Source organism: Eumetopias jubatus, unplaced genomic scaffold (genome assembly GCF_037043125.1).
Source record: "Eumetopias jubatus isolate StellerSeaLion01/CBP00866 unplaced genomic scaffold, mEumJub1_p1.0 scaffold_4, whole genome shotgun sequence".
Taxonomy (NCBI): domain Eukaryota; kingdom Metazoa; phylum Chordata; class Mammalia; order Carnivora; family Otariidae; genus Eumetopias; species Eumetopias jubatus.
Genome location: NW_028274810.1, coordinates 151,401,381 through 151,424,970, shown reverse-complemented (window position 1 = coordinate 151,424,970; position 23,590 = coordinate 151,401,381).

Sequence of the window (23,590 nt, the reverse complement as noted above, 5' to 3'; positions counted from 1 at the left end):
CATGCTTAAAAGCTTTCTATATATTTAGTGTAGAGAAAGCACCCTTATAAATATTAGAAGCTATTGTCCTGGGGAATATAAATATAGGGAGAAATAGCAATCTTTAAAGATCTTGATGAAGGGTTAGTAAAATTTTTCTCCATGAGTGACTTGAAATGATTATTTGGATCACCAAATAATAAAACTTTCATCTTTCACTGTGTTAGATTAATTTAATGCAAAGATAATTATCCATCGTTATCTCAAGAAAAAACACCGTTTACTTTTTGTCCACACACACATACATCTAGAACAAAGTCGGTTATATTTTTAAACCAATTTTCACTACATTGGCTGCCTCTGATCTAAATAAAAATAAATTTTAAGAAATGAGAAGATAACTGTAAAATAGAAACTATTCCTTTTAATATTCCTTTTTTTTTTTCCTTTCAGGAACTCAGGCCCCACCAAGAATCCAGTAATCCTACTAATGGAGAGGCTGTGAAGAGGAGCAATTGATTTTCTTGCTGAGAAGCCCATCCTATAGACTAAGTTTTTGGAAACAGTAGGCACAATGACCAAAAAAACCCAAAGCATTGCTTAAGTTCTCCAAGCCACCAGTGGGTCATTGCATGTAGGTCCAGCCCCAGTGGGTAGCACATGGGAAAGAGTGACCATAATGTGCAGCAGCTCCTCATGTGCAGGTGTCCTATAATAATGACAAGACTGTATGGGTGCCTGGGTGGCTCAGTTGGTTAAGCATCTGCTTTCGGCTCAGGTCATGATCCCAGGGTCCTGGGATCGAGCCCCACATCAGGCTCCTTGCTCAGCGGGGAGCCTGCTTCTCTCTCTCCCTCTGCTTCTACCCCCTGCTCCTCTCTTTCAAAAAAAAAAAAAAAAGACTATATTCTTGAGCAAAGTACTGTCCTTCCCGCAACCTCTAGAAGAGGATTCTATCAGTGGTATCCAGCATGATTGAAAACATTTAGGGATAATGGGGGATACTTGTACACTGATCTTCAGAGCCTGCTTCTGGTCCTTGATTTTGCCTCATGCTTGCCATTTACTAGCAAGTTTCAGCATGTCACATTTCTCAGGGAACAAAATTACTTCAGTCTTGTTTCTAGCTCTAGTGTAATAGTAGCTGAAAGGTACCCCCAACCCATCCCCCCTGTACCTGTGAACTTCAGCTGGGTACACGTTAGATAGCAGTCACTCATGAAGTGCCTGGTCTCCTTTGCGTTTAAGGCTTAGTCATGTCTTCTGTTGACGTAGCGTCTGTGTTCTTTATCTACTTGGGATCCCCCTCTGACTTTGGTATGATCAGTGTTGAGCCTTTGGATACCTGAGAATTTGATTCAGGCCTATAACTACCCTGCCTCCTCAGCCACAAGCATCACGCACCAGTGCACGGGCTGCCTGCCTTTCATTTCTCCGTTAAAACCTGGTACATGCATGGAGCACTGGGTGTTATGCGAAAACAATGAATCATGGATCACTAAATCAAAAACTAATGATGTACTGTATGATGACTAACATAACATAATAAAATTAAATTAAATTAAAAAAAAACTGGTACATGCAGACCGAAAGGACTCAAATGAGGGACTCCTTATTCCGAAAAAGGCAGAAAGGTAAAGATATGGAAGTATAAACGATAAAACAAGGAGACTGGAATGTAGCTAATAATAACAATAATAATAATAGTAATAGTAATATTAAATTAATAAGATAAGGAATGACTACCTCTTAGGCACTGTGTTTAATGCTAAACACATTAAAGTACTTAAACTTAAGACAATCCTAGGAGGAGATATGCTATCCCAAATTTACAGGTAGTTTTATGTTTGATATAGGGAGGTTAGGTAGGTAGGATGAAGACAAGCAGAGATTTTTGAAAAACCTTCAGGTTAGAATTGAAAGAAAAACTTAACAGATGAGTTATGTCTGGAAACTGGCTAATGTCCAAGAGCAATCAGCAAATTAGTAAATCTTTCCCATGTCGACGAACCTAATGTGTGTTCACAGGGGAATGGTTTACACATTTCCTTGATGATGTCTTTATCAGAGCGAACTGTGACACTGAAATAGTCCTCACAAGTCCACAGAATTGAGGAAGAACTGCCAGTTCTGCACAGTTGTGACTCCTGGAGGACAGTGACTATGAATTTTTGACACTTATGTCTCTCATGGCACTTTAAATTGAGGCTCATCCGGGATAAGTTCAGACAGATTGTTGGAACATCCTGTTGAGGGGATTAGCACACATCATAAAAGATCTTGAACGATCCACTAGCATCAAGGCTGATAAAACGAGGACCACTCATCTCTCAAATCTGGAAAGTTGGGGTATCTATGACAAAACTTAATGAAACTACCCTCTCATGATTTGGTGAACTGGATTTCTTTTCACAATTTGGAGAGCTGAACTTTGGCCAAGAAAGATGTATTTTGTAGACGTGTTAGAATAGAAAGCCAATATGAGTTTTTTGAAGATGACAATTTATTGGAAATGAGAGAGATTATCTTTCACATCACCAGAGTAACTGTGACTTCTGGCTTCTGAAGAAGGCCAATGGGGAGCACCATTAGGAGGCCAGAGGAGGGAAAAGTGGGAGGGTGGGGTATTTATGCATTTGGCTCTCTCCATGAAAGATTGTCTTGGGCTGCCTAAGTTCCTTGACTGAAGGTCTTTGTCCTTTCAGGTTACGCAACTTGCTCTTCTCTCTCATTCCTTCAGGCCTAGGAATGGTAACAGTCACCTCCAAGCTCCAACATTTTCCCCTGTGGTAACCTACATTTAGACACTTGAAAACAACCCATTGTGAAGAAACTCTCACTGAATTATCCCTCTTGAATGCACCATTTGTTTTCTCTTAGAACACTGACTGAAAGAAATTCACCTGCTCCCCACCTCCACCACCAGACATATAGCAGCCCTAGATTTATTATGTGTCTTCCTTCTCCACCATTCTTTTTTAGAAGACTTTTATTTTTGTTTGTTTGTTTGTTTTAATTTTATTATTTTATGTTAATCACCATACATTACATCATTAGTTTTTGATGTAGTTCTCCATGATTCATTGTTTGCGTATAACACCCAGTGCTCCGTTCAATACATGCCCTCTTTAATACCCATCACCAGGCTAACCCATACCCCCCACCCTTCTCCTCTAAAACCCTCAGTTTGTTTTTCACAGTCCATAGTCTCTCATGGTTCGTCTCCCCATCCGATTTACCCCCCTTCATTTTACCCTTCCTACTATCTTCTTTTTTTTTTAACATATAATGTATTATTTGTTTCAGAGATACAGGTCTGTGATTCAACAGTCTTACACAATTCACAGTGCTCACCATGGTACATAACCTCCCCAGTGTATATCACCCAGCCACCCCATCCCTCCCACCCCCCACCATTACAGCAACTCTCAGTTTGTTTCCTGAGATTAAGAATTCCTCATATCAGTGAGAACATATGATACATGCCTTTCTCTGATTGACTTATTTTGCTCAGCATAATACATTCCAGTTCCATCCATATCGCTGCAAATGGCAACATTTCATTCCTTTTGATGGCTGCATAATATTCCATTGTGTGTGTATATATATATATATATATATATATATATATATATATATATATATACACCACCTCTTCTTTATCCATTCATCTGTCAATGGACATCTTGGCTCTTTCCATAGTTTGGCTATTGGGGACATTGTTGCTATAAACATCGGGGTGCACATACCCCTTCGGATCCCTACATTTGTATCTTTGGGGTAAATACCCAGTAGTGCAATTGCTGGGTCATATGGTAGCTCTATTTGAGCTACCAATAGCTCCTCAACTTTTTGAGGAACCTCCATACTGTTTTCCAGGATGGCTGCACCAGCTTGCATTCCCACTAACAGTGTAGGAGGGTTCCCCTTTCTCCACATCCCCAACAACAACTGTCATTTCCTGACTTGTTAATTTTAGCCATTCTGACTGGTGTGAAGTGGTATCTCATTGAGGTTTTGATTTGGAGTTCCCTGGTGCCGAGCAACGTTGAGCACTTTGTCATGTGTCTGTTGGCCATTTGGATGTCTTCTTTGGAAAAATGTCTGTTCATGTCTTCTGCCCATTTCTTGATTGGATCATTTGTTCTTTGGGTATTGAGTCTGATAAGGTCTTTATAGATTTTGGATACTAGCCCTTTATCTGATATGTCATTTGCAAATATCTTCTCCCATTCTGTCGGTTGTCTTTTGGTTTTGTGGACTGTTTCTTTTGCTGTATAAAAACTTCTGATTTTGATGAAGTCCCAATAGTTCATTTTTGCCCTTGCTTCCCTTGCCTTTGGCGATGTTTCTAGGAAGAAGTTGCTGCGGCTGAGGTCGAAGAGGTTGCTCCCTGCGTTCTCCTTTAGGATTTTGATGGATTCCTGTCTCACATTTAGGTCTTTCATCCATTTTGAGTCTATTTTTGTGTGTGGTGTAAGGAAATGGTCCAGTTTCATTCTTCTGCATGTGGCTGTCCAATTTTCCCAATGCTATTTGTTGAAGAGACTGTCTTTTTTCCACTGGACATTTTTTCCTGCTTTGTCGAAGATTAGTTGACTATAGAGTTGAGGGTCCATTTCTGGGCTCTCTATTCTGTTTCATTGATCTATGTGTCTGTTTTTGTGCCAGTACCATACTGTCTTGATGATGACAGCTTTGTAATAGAGCTTGAAGTCCGGAATTATGATGCCACCAGCTTTGCTTTTCTTTTCCAACATTCCTCTGGCTATTCGGGGTCTTTTCTGGTTCCATACAAATTTTAGGATTATTTGTTCCATTTCTTTGAAAAAAGTGGATGGTATTTTGATAGGGATCACATTGAATGTGTAGATTGCTCTAGGTAGCATTGACATCTTCACAATATTTGTTCTTCCAATCCATGAGCATGGAACATTTTTCCATTTCTTTGTGTCTCCCTCAATTGCTTTCATGAGTATTTTATTGTTTTCTGAGTACAGAGTCTTTGCCTCTTTGGTTAGATTTATTCCTAGGTATCTTATGGTTTTGGGTGTGATTGTAAATGGGATCGACTCCTCAATTTCTCTTTCTTGTGTCTTGTTGTTGGTGTATAGGAATGCCACTGATTTCTGTGCATTGATTTTATATCCTGCCACTTTACTGAATTCCTGTATGAGTTCTAGCAGTTTTGGGGTGGAGTCCTTTGGGTTTTCCACATAAAGTATCATATCATCTGCAAACAGTGAGAGTTGGACTTCTTCTTTGCCAATTCAGATGCCTTTTATTTCTTTTTGTTGTCTGATTGCTGTGGCTAGGACTTCTAGTACCAGGTTGAATAGCAGTGGTGATAGTGGACATCCCTGCCGCATTCCTGACCTTAAGGGGAAAGCTCTCAGGTTTTCCCCATTGAGAATGATATTTGCTGTGGGTTTTTCATAGATGGTTTTTATGATACTGAGGTATGTACCCTCTATCCCTATATTCTGAAGAGTTTTGATCAAGAAAGGATGCTGTACTTTGTCAAATGCTTTTTCTGCTTCTATTGAGAGGATCATATGGTTCTTGTTCTTTCATTAATGTATTGTATCATGTTGATTGATTTGTGGATATTGAACCAACCTTGCAGCCCAGGGATAATCCCACTTGGTTGTGGTGAATAATCCTTTTAATGTACTGTTGGATCCTATTGGCTAGTATTTTGGTGAGAATTTTTGCATCCATGTTCATCAAGGATATTGGTCTGTAATTCTCCTTTTTGATGGGGTCTTTGTATGGTTTTGAGATCAAGTTAATGGTGGCCTCTTAAAATGAGTTTGGAAGTTTTCTTTCCATTTCTATTCTTTGGAAATTTTCAGAAGAATAGGTATTAATTCTTCTTGAAATGTTTGGTAGGATTCCCTTGGGAAGCCATCTGACCCTGGGCTCTTGTTTGTTGGGAGATTTTTGATGACTGCTTCAATTTCCATAGTGGTTATAGGTCTGTTCAGGTTCTCTATTTCTTCCTGGTTCAGTTCTGGTAGTTGATACATCTCTAGGAATGCATCCATTTCTTCCAGATTATCTCCTTTGCTGGCATATAGTTGCTCATAATATGTTCTTGTTTGTATTTCTGTAAAATAAATTGTTTGTATTTCTTTGGTGTTGGTGGTGAACACTCCTCTTTCATTCATGATTTTATTTATTTGGGTCCTTTCTCTTTTCTTTTTGATAAGTCTGGCCAGGGATTTATCAATCTTGTTAATTCTTTCCAAGAACCAGCTCCTAGTTTCGTTGATCTGTTCTACTGTTCTTTTGGTTTCTATTTCGTTGATTTCTGCTCTGATCTTTATTATTTCTCTTCTCCTGCTGGGTTTAGGCTTTATTTGCTGTTCTTTCTTCAGCTCCTTTAGGTGTAGGGTTAGGTTTTGTATTTGAGGCCTTTCCTGTTTCTTGAGAAAGGCTTGTACTGCTATATACTTTCTCTTAGGACTGCCTTTGCTGCATCCCAAAGATTTTGAACAGTTGTGTTTTCATTTTCATTGGTTTCTATGAATTTTTTAAATTCTTTTTTAATTTCCTGGTTGACCCATTCATTCTTTAGTAGGATGCTCTTTAGCCTCCATGTATTTGAGTTCTTTCTGAATTTCCTCCTGTGATTGAGTTCTAGTTTCAAAGCATTGTGGTCCAAAAATATGCAGGAAATAATCCCAGTCTTTTGGTACTTGTTGAGACCTGATTTATGACCCAGGTTGTGATCTATTCTGGAGAATGTTCCATGGGCACTGGTGAAGAATGTGTATTCTGTTGCTTTGGGATAGAATGTTCTGAATATATCTGTGAAGTGCATTTGGTCCAGTGTGTCATTTAAAGTCTTTATTTCCTCGTTGATCTTTTGCTGAGATAATCTGTCCATTTCAGTGAGGGGGGTGTTAAAGTCCCCTACTATTATTGTATTGTCGTCAATGTGTTTCTTTGTTTTTGTTATTAATTGGCTGCTCCCATGTTAGGGGCATAGATATTTAGAATTGTTCGATCTTCTTGTTGGATAGACACTTTAAGTATGATATACTGTCCTTCCTCATCTCTTATTAATAGTCTTTGGTTTAAAATCTAATTTGATATAAGGATTGCCACCCCAGCTTTCTTTTGGTGTCCATTAGCATGGTAAATGGTTTTCCACCCCCTCATTTTCAATCTGGAGGTGTCTTTGGTTCTAAAATGAGTCCCTTCCAGACAGCATATCAATGGGTCTTGTTTTTTTATCCAATCGGATAGCCTGTATCTTTTGATTGGGGCATTTAGCCCATTTACATTCAGGGTAACTATTGGAAGATATGAATTTAGTGCCATTGTATTGCCTGTAAGGTGACTGTTACTGTATATTGTCTGTGTTCCTTTCTGGTCTATGTTAGGCTCTCTCTTTGCTTAGAGGACCCCTTTCAATATTTCTTGTAGGGCTGGTTTCATGTTTGCAAATTCCTTTAGTTTTTTTTGTCCTGGAAGATTTTGATCTCTCCTTCTATTTTCAATGACAGCCTAGCTGGATATAGTATTCTTGGCTGCATATTTTTCTCATTTAGTGCTCCAAATATATCATGCCAGTCCTTTCAGGCCTGCCAGGTCTCTGTGGATAGGTCTGTTGCCAATCTAATGTTTCTACCATTGTAGGTTACAGATCTCTTTTCCCAATCTGCTTTCAGGATTTTCTCTTTGTCTCTGAGACTCATAAATTTTACTATTAGAGGTCAGGGTGTTGTCCTATTTTTATTGATTTTGAGGGGGGTTCTCTGTGCCTCCTAGATTTTGATGCCTGTTACCTTCCCCAAATTAGGGAAGGTCTCTGCTATAATTTGCTCCAATATACCTTCTGCCCCTCTCTCTCTCTTTCTTCTTCTGGGATCCCAATTATTCTAATATTGTTTCATCTTACGGTATCACTTAGCTCTCGAATTCTGCCATCGTGATTCAGTAGTTGTTTCCTCTCTTTTTCTCAGCTTCTTTATTTTCCATCATGTGGTCTTCCATATCACTTATTCTCTCTTCTGCCTCATTTATCCTAGCAGTTAGAGGCTCCATTTTTTATTGCACCTCATTGATAGCCTTTTTGATTTCAACTTGGTTAGATTTTAGTTCTTTTATTTCTCCAGAAAGGGTTTCTCTAATATCTTCCATGTTTTTTTCAAGCCCAGCTAATATCTTTATAATTGTCATTCTGAACTCTAGTTCCAACATCTTACTAATGTCCATATTGATTAGGTCCCTGGCAGTTGGTACTGCCTCCCGTTCTTTTTTTTTTTTTTTTGAGGTGATTTTTTTTTCCATCTTGTCATTTTCTTCAGAGGAGAATAGATGAATGAGAGAACAAAATGCTAACAGGGTAACAACGACCCCAGAAAAATATACACTAAACAAATCAGAAGAGACCTGAAACCAGGGGAAAAGAAAGGGAAAGAAAGAAAAAAGAAAAAAAAGAAAAAGAAAAAAAAAAGAACATGATCAAATATGATGAGGCTGGTGCATAGATCAGTGCCACACACTAGATTTTGGGTGTATTTTGGTCTGTTAGAAGAAACTGCCTCCCAATGTTTTAAAGAAAGAAAAGCTTATGTATGTATAAAAATAAGGGTAAATACGATGAAGGGATGGAATATGACTGTAAAGATGAAAATTATAAAAGATTTTATAAAAGGAATTGATAAGAAGTTGGTTGAAAAAAGAAAAAAGAGAAATTAAAAAAAAAATAAAGGGGCACCTGGGTGGCTCAGTTGGTTAAGCAACTGCCTTTGGCTCAGGTCATGATCCTGGAGTCCCTGGATCGAGTCCCCCATCAGGCTCCCTGTTCGGCAGGGAGTCTGTTTCTCCCTCTGACCCTCCCCCCCATCATGTACCCTCTCTCTCTCATTCTCTCTCTCTCAAATAAATAAATAAAAATTTTTTTTAAAAAAAGGGAGAGACTGTGATGAGGCAGGAGACTAGAACAAAGCCATACACTAGAGATTTAGGGTATATTTTGGTCTGTTAGAAGAAACTGTATCCTAAAATTTTAAGGAAAGAACTTACATATATACCAAAAATAAGGTTAACTACTATGAAGGGATAGAATATGACTCTAAAAATGAAAAATAAAAAAGATTTTTAAAAAGGGATTGATAAGATGTTGGTTGAAAAAGGGAAACAAAATTTCAAAAAAAAAAAGAAAAAGGAAAGAAAAACAGAAAATTAAAAAAAATAACTTTGGAAGACTAAATAATCATGGGGAAAAAGCCATGAATTCTATGTGCTGTATTCCCCTAGCACTGGCATTCTGCCGCCCTCATTGATCCGTAAACTTGGTCTTGGCTGGCTGTTCTTGCTGATCTTCTGGGGGAGAGGCCTGTTACCGTTGGTTCCCAAATGTCTTTGCCTGAGGAGGAATTGCCCCACCCTTGCTGGGGGCCGGGCTAAATAATCTGTTCTGGTTTGCTCTCAGGAGCTTTTGTTCCCTGTGAGCTTTCCATACAGCTTTGGAGGACGAGAGTGAAAATGGCAGCCTCCCCATCTCTGCCCCGGGAGGAGCCGAGAACTCGGGGCCCCACTCCTCAGTAAGCCCCCAGAGAAAAGCAGTCAGTCACTCCCGTGTCCCCGGTCTCCGGCCGCACTCCGTGCTCACCCAGCCTGTGACCGATCGGCACCTGACCCGTGTGGAGTCTCCAAACCCAGCAGATCCCTGTGCTGCGCTCCCGCGCCGCTCCTCCCAGGGGAGGAAGGGGAGTCTCCCCGGCTCTGCCGCTTGTTGGGTCCCTGCTGGAGGAGCAATAGCCCGACTGGGCCGCGGATCACGGTTTATGGCAACCCCGAGCTGAGAGCCCGTGCCTCAGCTCCATCTCTGCAGCCGGCTTCCCCGCTCCGATACCTGGGAGCTCTGCCGCACTCAGGCACCCCCGGTCTTTCTGTGACCCCGAGGGTCCTGAGACCACACTGTCCCGCGAGGGTTCCACCCCCAGCTTAGCCACTGGAGCGACGTCCCTCAGTGGAGCCGACTTCTAAAAGTTCCGATTTTGTGCTCCGTGGCTCTATCACTTGCCAGAAACAGCCGACGGAGGCTCCCACCGCCACTATCTTCCCAAGTATCGCCTCAGATTCACTTCTCCGTATGTCCTACCTTCCAGAAAGTGGTCACTTTTCTGTTCAGAGGATTGCTGCTATTCTTTTCTTCGATCTCCTGTTGAGTTCATAGGTGTTCAGAATGGTTTGATCCCTATCTAGCTGAATTCCTGGGACCAGACGAAATTTAGGTCTCCTACTCCTCTGCCATCTTGCTCCGCCCCTGTTTGTTTGTTTAATTCTCAGGTTAAACCTATTAATCTTTACCTTTCTGCCTTTAACATTTTTCCACTTTCCAAAAGGCTATGGTCAGCTCTCTTTTTATCCATTGCTTAATGTTAGCATTGAGTCACATTATTCCTGCTCTTGCTGTAATCATAGTTGAGTTTTCTGAATATAAAAAGCTAATACAGACAAAGGAATTAAAAAGACTCAAAATTCTCTGTGAACATAAACTGCAAATGGCATAAACGACTTTTGCTAGTTGCAAGTGGCCTTGATAACACAAGTAGTGCTATATGAAAATGAGTGCTAATGTGAAAGTAGCCTTGTCACTTGAGACTAATGTGTTCTAGGTGAAAAACATGTCTTATGGTACAGAAATTTTTGAGAATTCTTATCTCTGTCAGTTGCTTTGAATCTCTTAACTGACCCTGGAGTAGTCATGGCAATAGCCTTTGTATCTACAGAATATAAAAACAAACCTTCAAAGTTAAAGAGAAATATTCCTCTATTGATTCATTTGTGAAATATATATTCTGTGCCTCCTGCATGTCAGGCACTATGTTTGGTTTATAGATTTCAAAAATGAATAGGACACAATCTCTGTCTTTGAGAAATTCACAGATAGCAGAGGCAGAAACATAAGCAGAAAAGGGAATTCTATGTGATCAAAGCAGTAATAGAGAAACAAAGCATTGTAGGAACACAAGAAGTAATCCACTTACATTGGGTGATTATAGAATGCTTTCCAGAGGAGACAATTCCTAAACTAAATCAACAAGAGTGGTTATGTACAACTGCCTGTGGACAGATCCTCCTGAATATCCTGTAGAAACTTCAAACTCATCATGATCCAAAGGAAACACATCATCATTTATCTTAAATATGCTTTCCTGTATTTCTTTCTATTTTCAGGTGTCATTCAGTCACCTAAGGTACAAACCAGGGCATCAGCCAATCCAATCGATCAATTACAAATGGCTGCCAATTTAAATCCTTCAAAGGAATGGAAAGAGAGAACTGACCAAGCACAAGAGTCAGAACTGATAACAATGTTGACAGCTCAAAAGTGGTTGGTGATTAGGTTGGGCTAATCCTCATGTCTACAGGTATTCTTCCAATAATATACCCTTCAGAGACAACTAATGAGATCCTTATACTAGACTTTCTGGGATTTCATTTTCACACCAATGTTCTTGGAAATTTCAATATTCTCCTTGGGGGTGGGGAATGTAATTACTTGAGACACACTAAAGAATTACTACTTTTCCTGCAAGATGTTACATATGGAGTATATTTCACATATGAATACTTTTTAAACCAAAAAGAAGTTGAGACTCACTGAGCAAGGCCAAAAGAATAAGAGGAAATAGAGTGTCTCTGGATACCTATTACTGGTCATGATACTAATCTGCCCCTCAAGAGAGAGATTATTTCTCTTTAATTTAGAGTTTTATAATAAAGCCTTTCTTAAGATTTGAGTAAACATAGGATATAATGTAATTTCATTTGAAATAGATTTTTATCAAGACCAAAGATTCGTTGAAATTCCTATAAAACATTAAGGGAGCCTATTTGGAAGTGATAGCAATTTTTTTTTTTAAATCAGTCCGTCAAGAGCATGTTATCAGTAACGGAAAGGTAATGCAATTTGAAAACAGCATTAGGGTAAAATAAATGAAATTCACAAATTACTTAGAATACAGCATGGAAACTTGATGTTTTATACAAACCAAATAGTATTTCTGCTCTTCAATTTTTGTTCAATTTACAAAGTAACTAACCTTAAATGTGAATATTCTAAAATTGCTTATGCTAAATAAAATGGATTCTGCATTCCTTTCACATCAGCAGCACGTGCTTAGTAATTATTGCTGTCACTGGGATGTTATACTACATCAATCCAGGCATTGAACTCTGATGATGTTGATTTGTGCTTAAAGCTTGAATGGAATTCAGTGAAAAGTCTCACGTTCCCAAGAGGAGATACTCCTTGCTTTGTATGTTTCCATCATCCCATAAAAATGCCACATGACTGGGAAATTGTGAATAGATCATGACCTTATTTATTTTAGTTTAATATGTAATAATGCCTTATATGTGCAACAATTTTTCTTTAGGACCATTAAAGAACTCACTAAAATTTATTAATCTTAAGCATGCTCATGTCCTAGTGCAGGAAGACAAACCTAATATTAAATCGTTAGCTGGAAAACTTTGAAGCATAAAAATAAAACATTGTCCAAGATCTAGTTCTCTCTCTCTCTCTCTCTCTCTCTCTCTCCCCCACACACACTTTTCTCCCTCCCTCCCTCTCTCTCTTTTTCACACACATACATATACAAACACACACATACACACGCGCGCGCACACACACACACACACACACACAAGTAGAACACTATTTTACTATTTTACTTTAGGTTTACTTTACGTTACCTTTCCTTATATATTTATAAAACTTTTTCTTTAAAGTTTAGCAACACAAGGCAAAAAACTTTTGGATAAGAACACTTTATACCACTAAAACAGCCTTTTATGTAGTGCCGCCATTAGAACACCATAATTATAGGAAGACTATTACTTACTCTCTGAGAAAATCGGAAAGTACCAATCTCATTCCCTTTAGAGATAACTATTCCCAAACTTACCTCAAATAGTAGATTTTTATCAAAGATGGAAGACAAAACTGAAGGAGAATTTTAATCCTAAAATATAACCTCAGTGCATGTAATCCAGCCCGTGGGGTCTAACAGTAAGTCAGTACCAAAGTCTAAAGTCTAATGATAAAGAGGCTTCACAGAGCCTAGAAATTCTGATGGCTGAAGCACTTACATGAAAGACTTTGTTGTTGTTTTGCTAGGATGAACAATATGCGATATTTGATGTTATTCAAGTTTACCAGGAAACATTTACTTATGATGTTTTGGAAGACTCCAGAACGATCGTTAATTCTTTGAATTTTGGAACTTAAGTCCCAGTCTCTAATACTTCTTGAAACTTCTGCTTTCTAGGGATGGATCATACTTTCAAGGATTCTAGGGGTGATCCTATGTTGAAGAATTTTCTCATAATGCTATCAGAAGATAAAATGATAGGTATGTGTAAAAATCCTACAACATTTTAATATATCTATTCCAATGAACTAAAATAAATGAAAAGTTGGAAGTTCTCCTATGCTGTTTCTTGGTTATTGCATCAACTGTTCCTGGCTAGCACCCCAACTATAGTAAAGTTATTACACACCCTGATTTGGCTAAATGGGAAGCAAAGCAAACTCTCCAACTTAAGGTCCACCAGGTTTTTCTCCCAGTGAAGAAAACCCATGTTGATTTACTTCATCACCTACTAGAAAAAAAAAAAAAAAAAAGACAGCATTCCATGTTATGCAGCTTCAAGCCCAAAGTGAGAAGCCCAGTTACTCTCCTCAGTCCTCAACTCAAATAACCTTATTTCATATTTGTACATTTGGTCTATTGTAGAAGCACCCTCTGAAAGGAAATGCATTAGTGATTAAAAAGTCATATTTGTTGTTTTCAAAGAGGAAATGTAGTAACGTTGCAGGGGAGAAATCTGTTGATGGACAAAGCGCCATCATGCACCTCCTGGTGTGAGACTCTGGGGAAGACACCCTTAAGTTCTGTGGCATTCCTGCCCAAAATGCATAACCTGAATCCACTCATGGGGATACATCAGACAAATACAAATTGAGGGACAGTCTACAAAATCAGGTGCATATGGTATTAAAAAACCAGTGTCATGAAAGACAAAGACACAAAAACTAAATACAGTGTACACCCCAAGATTGGATGCTGAACCAAAACAAAACAAAATGAAAACACCAAAAAAACCTATAACAACTGAAAAGTTTTGAGTAAGTTCTAAATAATTATATCATCAAGGATATTGGTCTGTAATTCTCCTTTTTGATGGGGTCTTTGTCTGGTTTTGGGATCAAGGTAATGGTGGCCTCATAAGATGAGTTTGGAAGTTTTCTTTCCATTTCTATTTTTTGGAACAGTTTCAGAAGAATAGGTATTAATTCTTCTTGAAATGTTTGGTAGGATTCCCTTGGGAAGCCATCTGGCCCTGGGCTCTTGTTTGTTGGGAGATTTTTGATGACTGCTTCAAATTCCTTAGTGGTTATAGGTCTGTCCAGGCTTTCTATTTCTTCCTGGTTCAGTTTTGGTAGTTGATACATCTCTAGGAATGCATCCATTTCTTCCAGATTATCTCCTTTGCTGGCATATAGTTGCTCATAATATGTTCTTGTAATTGTTTGTATTTCTTTGGTGTTGGTGGTGATCTTGCCTCTTTTATTCATGATTTTATTTATTTGGGTCCTTTCTCTTTTCTTTTTGATAAGTCTGGCCAGGGATTTAGCAATCTTGTTAATTCTTTCCAAGAACCAGCTCCTGGTTTCGTTGATCTGTTCTACTGTTCTTTTGGTTTCTATTTCATTGATTTCCGTTCTGATCTTTATTATTTCTCTTCTTCTGCTGGGTTTAGGCTTTATTTGCTGTTCTTTCTTCAGCTCCTTTAGGTGTAGGGTTAGGTTGTATATTTGAGACCTTCCTTGTTTCTTGAGAAAGGCTTGTATTGCTATATACTTTCCTCTTAGGACTGCCTTTGCTGCATCCCAAAGATTTTGAACAGTTGTGTATTCATTTTCATTTGTTTCCATGAATTTCTTTAATTCTTCTTTAATTTCCTGGTTGACCCATTCATTCTTTAGTAGGATGCTCTGGATGCAAAAATTCTCACCAAAATACTAGCCAATAGGATCCAACAGTACATTAAAAGGATTAATCACCACGACCAAGTAGGATTTATCCCTGGGCTGCAAGGTTGGTTCAACATCTGCAAATCAATCAACATGATACAATACATTAATAAAAGAAAGAACAAGAACAATATGATCCTCTCAATCGATGCAGAAAAAGCATTTGACAAAGTACAGCATCCTTTCTTGATCAAAACTCTTCAGAGTATAGGGATAAGGGGTACATACCTCAATATCATAAAAGCCTCTGTGAAAAACCCACAGCGAATATCATTCTCAATGGGGAAAACCTGAGAGGTTTCCACCTAAGGTCAGGAATGCGGCAGGGATGTCCACTATCACCACTGCTATTCAACATAGTATTAGAAGTCCTAGTCACAGCAATCAGACAACAAAAAGAAATAAAAAGCATATGAATCGGCAAAGAAGAAGTCCAATTCTCACTGTTTGCAGATGATATGATACTTTATGTGGAAAACCCAAAGACTCCACCCCAAAACTGCTAGAACTCATACAGGAATTCGGTAAAGTGGCAGGATATAAAATCAATGCACAGAAATCAGTGGCATTCCTATACACCAACAACAAGACACAAGAAAGAGAAATTGAGGAGTCGATCCCATTTACAATCACACCCAAAACCATAAGATACCTAGGAATAAATCTAGCCAAGGAGGCAAAGGATCTGTACTTAGAAAACAATAAAATACTCAAGAAAGCAATTGAGGGAGACACAAAGAAATGGAAAAATGTTCCATGCTCATGGATTGGAAGAACAAATATTGTGAAGATGTCAATGCTACCTAGAGCAATCTACACATTCAATGTGATCCCTATCAAAATACCATCCACTTTTTTCAAAGAAATGGAACAAATAATCCTAAAATTTGTATGGAACCAGAAAAGACCCCGAATAGCCAGAGGAATGTTGGAAAAGAAAAGCAAAGCTGGTGGCATCACAATTCCAGATTTCAAGCTCTATTACAAAGCTGTCATCATCAAGACAGTATGGTACTGGCACAAAAACAGACACATAGATCAATGAAACAGAACAGAGAGCCCAGAAATGGACCCTCAACTCTATGGTCAACTAATCTTCGACAAAGCAGGAAAAAATGTCCAGTGGAAAAACGACAGTCTCTTCAACAAATAGCATTGGGAAAATTGGACGGCCACATGCAGAAGAATGAAACTGGACCATTTCCTTACACCACACACAAAAATAGACTCAAAATGGATGAAAGACCTAAATGTGAGACAGGAATCCATCAAAATCCTAAAGGCGAACGCAGGGAGCAACCACTTCGACCTCAGCCGCGGCAACTTCTTCCTAGAAACATTGCCAAAGGTAAGGGAAGCAAAGGCAAAAATGAACTATTGGGACTTCATCAAAATCAGAAGTTTTTATACAGCAAAAGAAACAGTCCACAAAACCAAAAGACAACCGACAGAATGGGAGAAGATATTTGCAAATGACATATCAGATAAAGGGCTAGTATCCAAAATCTATAAAGACCTTATCAGACTCAATACCCAAAGAACAAATGATCCAATCAAGAAATGGGCAGAAGACATGAACAGACATTTTTCCAAAGAAGACATCCAAATGGCCAACAGACACATGACAAAGTGCTCAACGTTGCTTGGCACCAGGGAAATCCAAATCAAAACCTCAATGAGATACCACCTCACACCAGTCAGAATGGCTAAAATTAACAAGCCAGGAAATGACAGATGTTGGCGGGGATGAGGAGAAAGGGGAACCCTCCTACACTGTTGGTGGGAATGCAAGCTGGTGCAGCCACTCTGGAAAACAGTATGGAGGTTCCTCAAAAGTTGAAAATAGAGTTACCATACGAGGCAGCAATTGCACTACTGGGTATTTACCCCAAAGACATAAATGTAGTGATCCGAAGGGGTATGTGCACCCCGATGTTTAGGGCAGCAATATCCCCAATAGCCAAACTATGGAAAGAGCCAAGATGTCCATCGACAGATGAATGGATAAAGAAGAGGTGGTATATATATATATATATATATATATATACACACACACATATACAAACACACATATATATATACATACACACACACATATATATATATATACACATATACACACAATGGAATATTATGCAGCCATCAAAAGGAACAAAATCTCGGCATTTGCAATGATGTGGTTGGAACTGGAGGGTATTATGCTGAGGGAAATAAGTCAATCAGAGAAAGATATGTATCATAGGACTCACTGATATGAGGAATTCTTAATCTCAGGAAACAAACTGAGGGTTGCTGGAGTGGTGGGGGGTGGCTGGATGATAGACATTGGGGAGGGTGTTTGCTATGGTGAGCGCTGTGAATTGTGTAAGACTGTTGAATCACAGACCTGTACCTCTGAAACAATTAATACATTATATGTTAAAAAGAAAAAAAAAGAAGATAGCAGGAGGGGAAGAATGAAGGGAGCGAAATCAGAGGGGGAGACCAACCATGAGAGACTATGGACTCTGGGAAACAAACTGAGGGTTCTAGAGGGCAGTGGGGTAGGGGGATGGGTTAGCCTGTGATGGGTTTAAGGAGGGCACGTACTGCGTGGAGCACTGGGTGTTATACACGAACAATGAATCATGGAACACTACATCAAAAACTAATGATGTAATGTATGGTGATTAACATAACATAATAAAATAAATAAATAATTATATCAATGTTAAGTTTGTCGTTTTTGATTAATGTACTGTGGTTATATAAGTGAGTATCCTTGAGGGATATATTAGGGAATAATATATTAGGGAATATACCTTAAAATATTTAAGAGTAAAGGAGCATGATGTGCAACTTATTCTCAAATGGCTTAGAAAAGAAACACATGTAAGCATATGAGCACACACATGGGAAGAGGCAGAGATGAGATATAGCAAATGTGCCAAATGTTAAAATTGGTGAATCTGCAAAAAAAAGTATATAGGAGTTCTTCATACTGGTCTTCCAACTTTTCGATATGTTTCAAATTATTTCAAAATAAGAAGTTTTTAAAAAATTATATAGGTCAAGTGTAAAGAGGTGTTATTAATGCTTGAAAGTTTTGTTAGCTCATTTGCATTTCTTATGTTATATACTGCACGGATGTAGGATGGGATCAGATGAAAACAACTTTCTGCCTCAGCCAGTGATTATTTTGTTGAAGGTCGGATAGTTTCTTGTCTGTTTGCTGTTGGCCAACACGACACTGTTGTCTAGTAAGCATACACCACAATGAAATGGTGTTTGTCTTAATTATTTTCATAGGGAAAAAGTGTTCTTATTCTAATTGTATCCCAAGTAAATGGTTGGCAGCTATTAGCACTTGGAAAACATCTTTTGATATAGGCTCAAACAAAAGCATTAACAACTTGACATTCACTCCCACATCCACTGTAGTCACTGTCTCAGAGATACCAAAACAAATATGGCACACACAGAGCACTGAAGCCAAACAATTGACCTGCACTTTCTGGGATGTTGGGAAGTGAGGGACAGAGCTAGAGGCCATGAGACTCTCCAGGACCTCTCCAGCTAGCTCAGAACAAGTCTCAGTCATAGATACACAAACCATTTCAGAGAGGGAGTAGAACAGTATTTTTGCGGGTCAGTATCTTTGGCTAAATCTCATGTTCATACTTTTGGGTTGCTTTTATGAAAATCAAGAATCTCAAGCTAATATAACATTGTATGTTAATTATATTTTAATAATAAAAACAGTGGAAAAAAATGAGAATCTCTTAGTTGCTGGGTAGAGGTGAACCATGTCTAAAAGTAGAAGTATACATTTCTGTAACAATCAAATGGATCATGCCTATGATAATTCATAGCTGTACAGATAACAGGACAATATGAATCACAGATAATGCAAAATTAAAAATATTTAATGTGGTCTGATTGTGGCTAACACCAAACAGTAGTATCTGATTATAAAAGGCTTACTGCAGATTGTCTGGATGAAGTTGTTCAACTTCCTTATCTGAACTGTTCCTTGCACCAGGATAACTGTTTAAGATAAGGAAACCCTACAGACAGAGGCAAAATATCAACTAAAATAATGCCACCATAAATTTGTGCTATTGTGCATATGAAGCACTTTAGTCTAAAATGTTCAGTGTAAGAGAAGATTTACTGCCTATAACTGTCAGAGGACAATACAGTCTTTCATAAAGTTAAAATTAAGTTTACCCTCAGAGAAAAACCCTTGACCATGAGAGCTGAACTGTTTCCAATGCCTGAGTTACACCCTCCTAAGAAGCTGTCCATATAGGATGATTTATGATTTCTTTCGGCCAGTGGAGTATCAGTAGCTATATAATATTCTCATTCATAGATGCATGTCTTCATGAATTAAGAGCTTTGGAGGAGAACAATCTATGTTCCAGAATTCTGTTCTAATGACAAGCTGCATAAGATTTGCGCAAGCTTACTTGATCCCTCTTTCTCAGTTTTCTCATCTATAAAATGGGTGTAAAAAATAAAATGGGTATAAAAAATAGCACATACATAATAGGACTATTGAGAGACTTAATGGGATCAACAGTTATATCTTTAGCACCATGTGCAGTATTTAATTATTCTTAAATAAATGTTGGTTAATTTTCTATGTGCGGGAATGTAAGTAGATATATCAGGGCATTCCCGTAATCTATACAATTTAGAGTCTCTGGACTAGGGTTACCAAATTGAAATATGACAAAAGGGAAGATTTTAACCTCACCAACTCCTCTACCTGTTTATCTTGATTTTCATAAGGTCTGAGTTCTCTTACACTAATTCATACATTTAGGCATATGAAGTCTTGAAACTGGTTTTAATACAAGTCAACTGGTTTATTCCTCATATTGCTTTGCCTCCCCTTTCTGCATCCCACCCCTTAGTTCCAGGACAAAAGAGAAGTTGGAATGATTTGGTGCTTTGGCAGCCTGCCTTCCTTCCCTGGGTAGCGGCTAGCAAGACAAATACAGGTTGTGTTGTTTGTCTAAGATAGCATCAACACAGCCTGCAGCAGCACGTCAGCACCAGCCCCGCAATGCCAGCGAATCGCTGGGAGTGCCATTGTGCTCGTGCCAATTTGCTGCCTGGGCTCCTTCAAAAGTCACATCAAAATATTTGCCAGTTTCTAAACTTCTTCCCCAGGCTCATGAGAGAGAACTACCAGGACCTCTGCCTGGAATCAGGTATGTGTGGTTCTCCACGTCCCCAACTTCAAACCTCCGTGAGCCCCTTTAATTCTCTGTGCCCATAGGACTCTTCAGCTGCCTTAAAATGGCATTTGTAATCATATTTGAAAGTTGTGATAGTTTTTAAGAAGCATTCAATGGATTATCTAATTTGTTTCTTTAACCTATTATGGAGAATTTGATTCCCATAAATATTTCAAAATTTAATAATAAATACTGTTCCAAGGATTCAAATGCACACAATTTATTTGGGAGTTGTGGAGAACATTACTGAAGTGATGTAGTGACAAAGGGAAGAGAAGGAAGCCAATAAACAGCATGCTAAGTCACCACCGTGCATCACTAAGGCTAAATCCCAGTGGGGAATGCTGTGAAACAGTATAAAATACAAGCCACATGTGATCACTTGTATTTTGTGTCACCTTGCCCAGGCTTTGGTATCCAGTTGTTTGGTCAAGTGCTAGTCTAGATGTTTCTGTGTAGGTGTATGCTAGATTCAATTATAGTTTAGAATCACTAGATTTTCAGTAAGCAGATACCCCTTCATCCAATCAGTTGAAAGCCTTAAAAGATAAGACCGAGGTTTTCTGAAGAAGATGGAGTTCTGCCTCAAGATAGAAACCCTGCCTGAATTTCTAGCCTGCTGGACTGCCCTGCCAATTTTGGACTCAAGACTGAAACATCAACTCATCTGAATTTCCAGCCTGCCTTGTAAATTACATACCTGCCAGCCCCTACATGAGCCAATTCTTTTTTTTTTTAAATCTCAATCTCTCTCTTGCTCTCTCTCGTTCTCAAAATATATCATACAAAGGTTAAAAATGATGAGTTAGTGATACACCTTTTCCCTCCAATCATTGATTGAAAGCTGAACCCAAGGGTGGTAAAGCCCTGGTACTTTTAGCCTGTTACATAGATAGCAGAACATCCTTTTTCTTCTGTACGTATAAACCTTTTTAGCTTTATTGAAATATAACTGACATATAACATTGTGTAAGCATAAAGTATACACTGTGATGATTTGATACACATATATATTGTAAAATATTTACCACAATAAGATTAATTAACACTTCCTTTACCTCACATAATTAGTTTTGTTATTGTTGTTGTTATGAGAACATTAAAGTTCTACTCTCTTGGCAACTTTCAAATATACACTACAGCTCTGGAAAAAGCCTGAAAAATCTTCAGGCACAGAAATGAAGACATTGATGACTGGAAGCAGTCTGGAGCACACCCAAGTGGTGGTATCCAAAGGATATAAAAGAAGCATTAACTTACCTGTTCAGCCCACCCCCTTGTACCTGCTTATTCAAACTGATAGCTCATCACAAGTTCTAAAACAAAATCAAAAATGTAAAAAATATCCAGCTTTAGTGGGTGAAACTCCAGGCCATGTTGTTGCAGTCGGTCCCTTCCCACTACCTCTCCTCTATTCTTTCTCTCTCAACCTGAACTTCTGCTAGTCTTGGTTGCTTGCCTGGTGAGGAAGCCCAGACTATGATGTCTGTGCCCCTAGTTGTCAGGCCCTTGTCAGGTCATAGCTGCGTCAATTACCCACTTGTAGTTTTTACTGAATATGGAAGCAGTGAGAGATGCCCCACTGAATCCCCCAAGTTTCAGATATACTTCACCCTGACACCATTATTAGAGGAAACCCTATTTCTTAGAATCAGGGTCCTTTCTCTATTTGCTATCTACTGGCATGAAGGTCCCAAAATGACTACAGAGAAGCTGTAAGTTTAGGTTTACTAAGATCCTTGCTTTCTTTGTTTGCAGATGATGTGATCTTATAGAAAATCCTATACACTCTACCAAAAAATGATTAAAACTGATCAACAAATTCAATAAAATTGCAGGATACAAGATCAACATATGGAAATTAGTTGTGTTTATATTTACTAGCAACAAAACACCTGAAAAAGAAATAAAGAAAACAATCTCATTCAAAATAACATCAACAACAATAAAATACTTAGGAATATGTTTAATCAAGGAGGTAAAAAACCTGTACACTGAAAACTACAAGACACTGATGAAAGAAATTGAAGAAGACACAAACAAATGTTCATGGATCAGAAGATATAATATTAATAAAATGTCCATACTACTGAAAGTCATCTATATATTCAGTGGAATCCCTATCAAAATGCTAATGGCACTTTTCACAGATACAGAAAAAAACTATTTTCAAATCTGTGTGGAACCATAAAAGACCCTTAATAGCCAAAGCAATTTTGAAAAAGAAGAACAAAGCTTGAAGCATCACAATTCCTGATTTTAAACTATACTTCAAAGCTATAGTAATCAAAACAGGATAGTACAGGCATTAAAAATACACACATAGGCCAAAGGAACACAATTGAGGGCCCAGAAATAAACCTGAGCATATGTGCTCAGCTAATATTTGACAAGAAAGCCAAGAATATTCAGTAGGGAAGAATAGTGTCTTCAGTAAATGGTGTCAGGAAGACTGGATAACCACATGCAAAAGAAATGAAATTGGATAGAACTCTATCTTACCCCACTCACAAAAATTAAATTGAAATGAATTAAAGATTTACACATAAGGAACGAAACTGTAAAACTCCTAGAAGAAAAGAGCAAAAAAGCTCCTTGACGTTGTTCTTGGCAATAATTTTTTGGATTGACAAAAGCCCAAATAACAACAACAAAAAAATTAATAACATCAAACTAAAATGCTCTGCATGGCAAAAAAAAAAAAAAATCAACAAAATGAAAAGGCAACCTAGAGAATGGAAGAAAACATTTGCAAATTAAATATCTGTAAAGAAACTAATATTCAAAATATGTAAAGAACTCATGAAATTTAGTATCAAAAATATAATCTGATTTTAAAAAGGGGAAAAGAACTGAATAGACATTTTCCCAAAGAAGACCTGCAGATGATCAATGGGTACATAAAAGGTCTTCACTTTACTAATCACAGGGAAATGAGAACCAAAACTTCAATGAGATATCACCTCATATCTGTTAGAATGACTATCATAAAAAAGACAAAAATAAGCGTTGGCGAAGATATGGAGAAAAGGGAACCCTTGTGCACTGTTGATGGGAGTGTAAATTGGTGCAGCCACTACAAAAAACTAAAAACAAAACTACCACATGATCCAGCAATCCCACTTCTGGGTATACAGCCAAAGGAAATAAAAACAGAATCTCAAAGAGATATATGTACCCCATGTTCATTGGAGCATTATATACAATAGCCAAGATAAACAACCGAAGTATCTGTCAATGGGTGAATGGATAAAGAAGATGTGATACACACACACAAACACACACACACAATGAAATATTATTCAGCCCCCAAGAA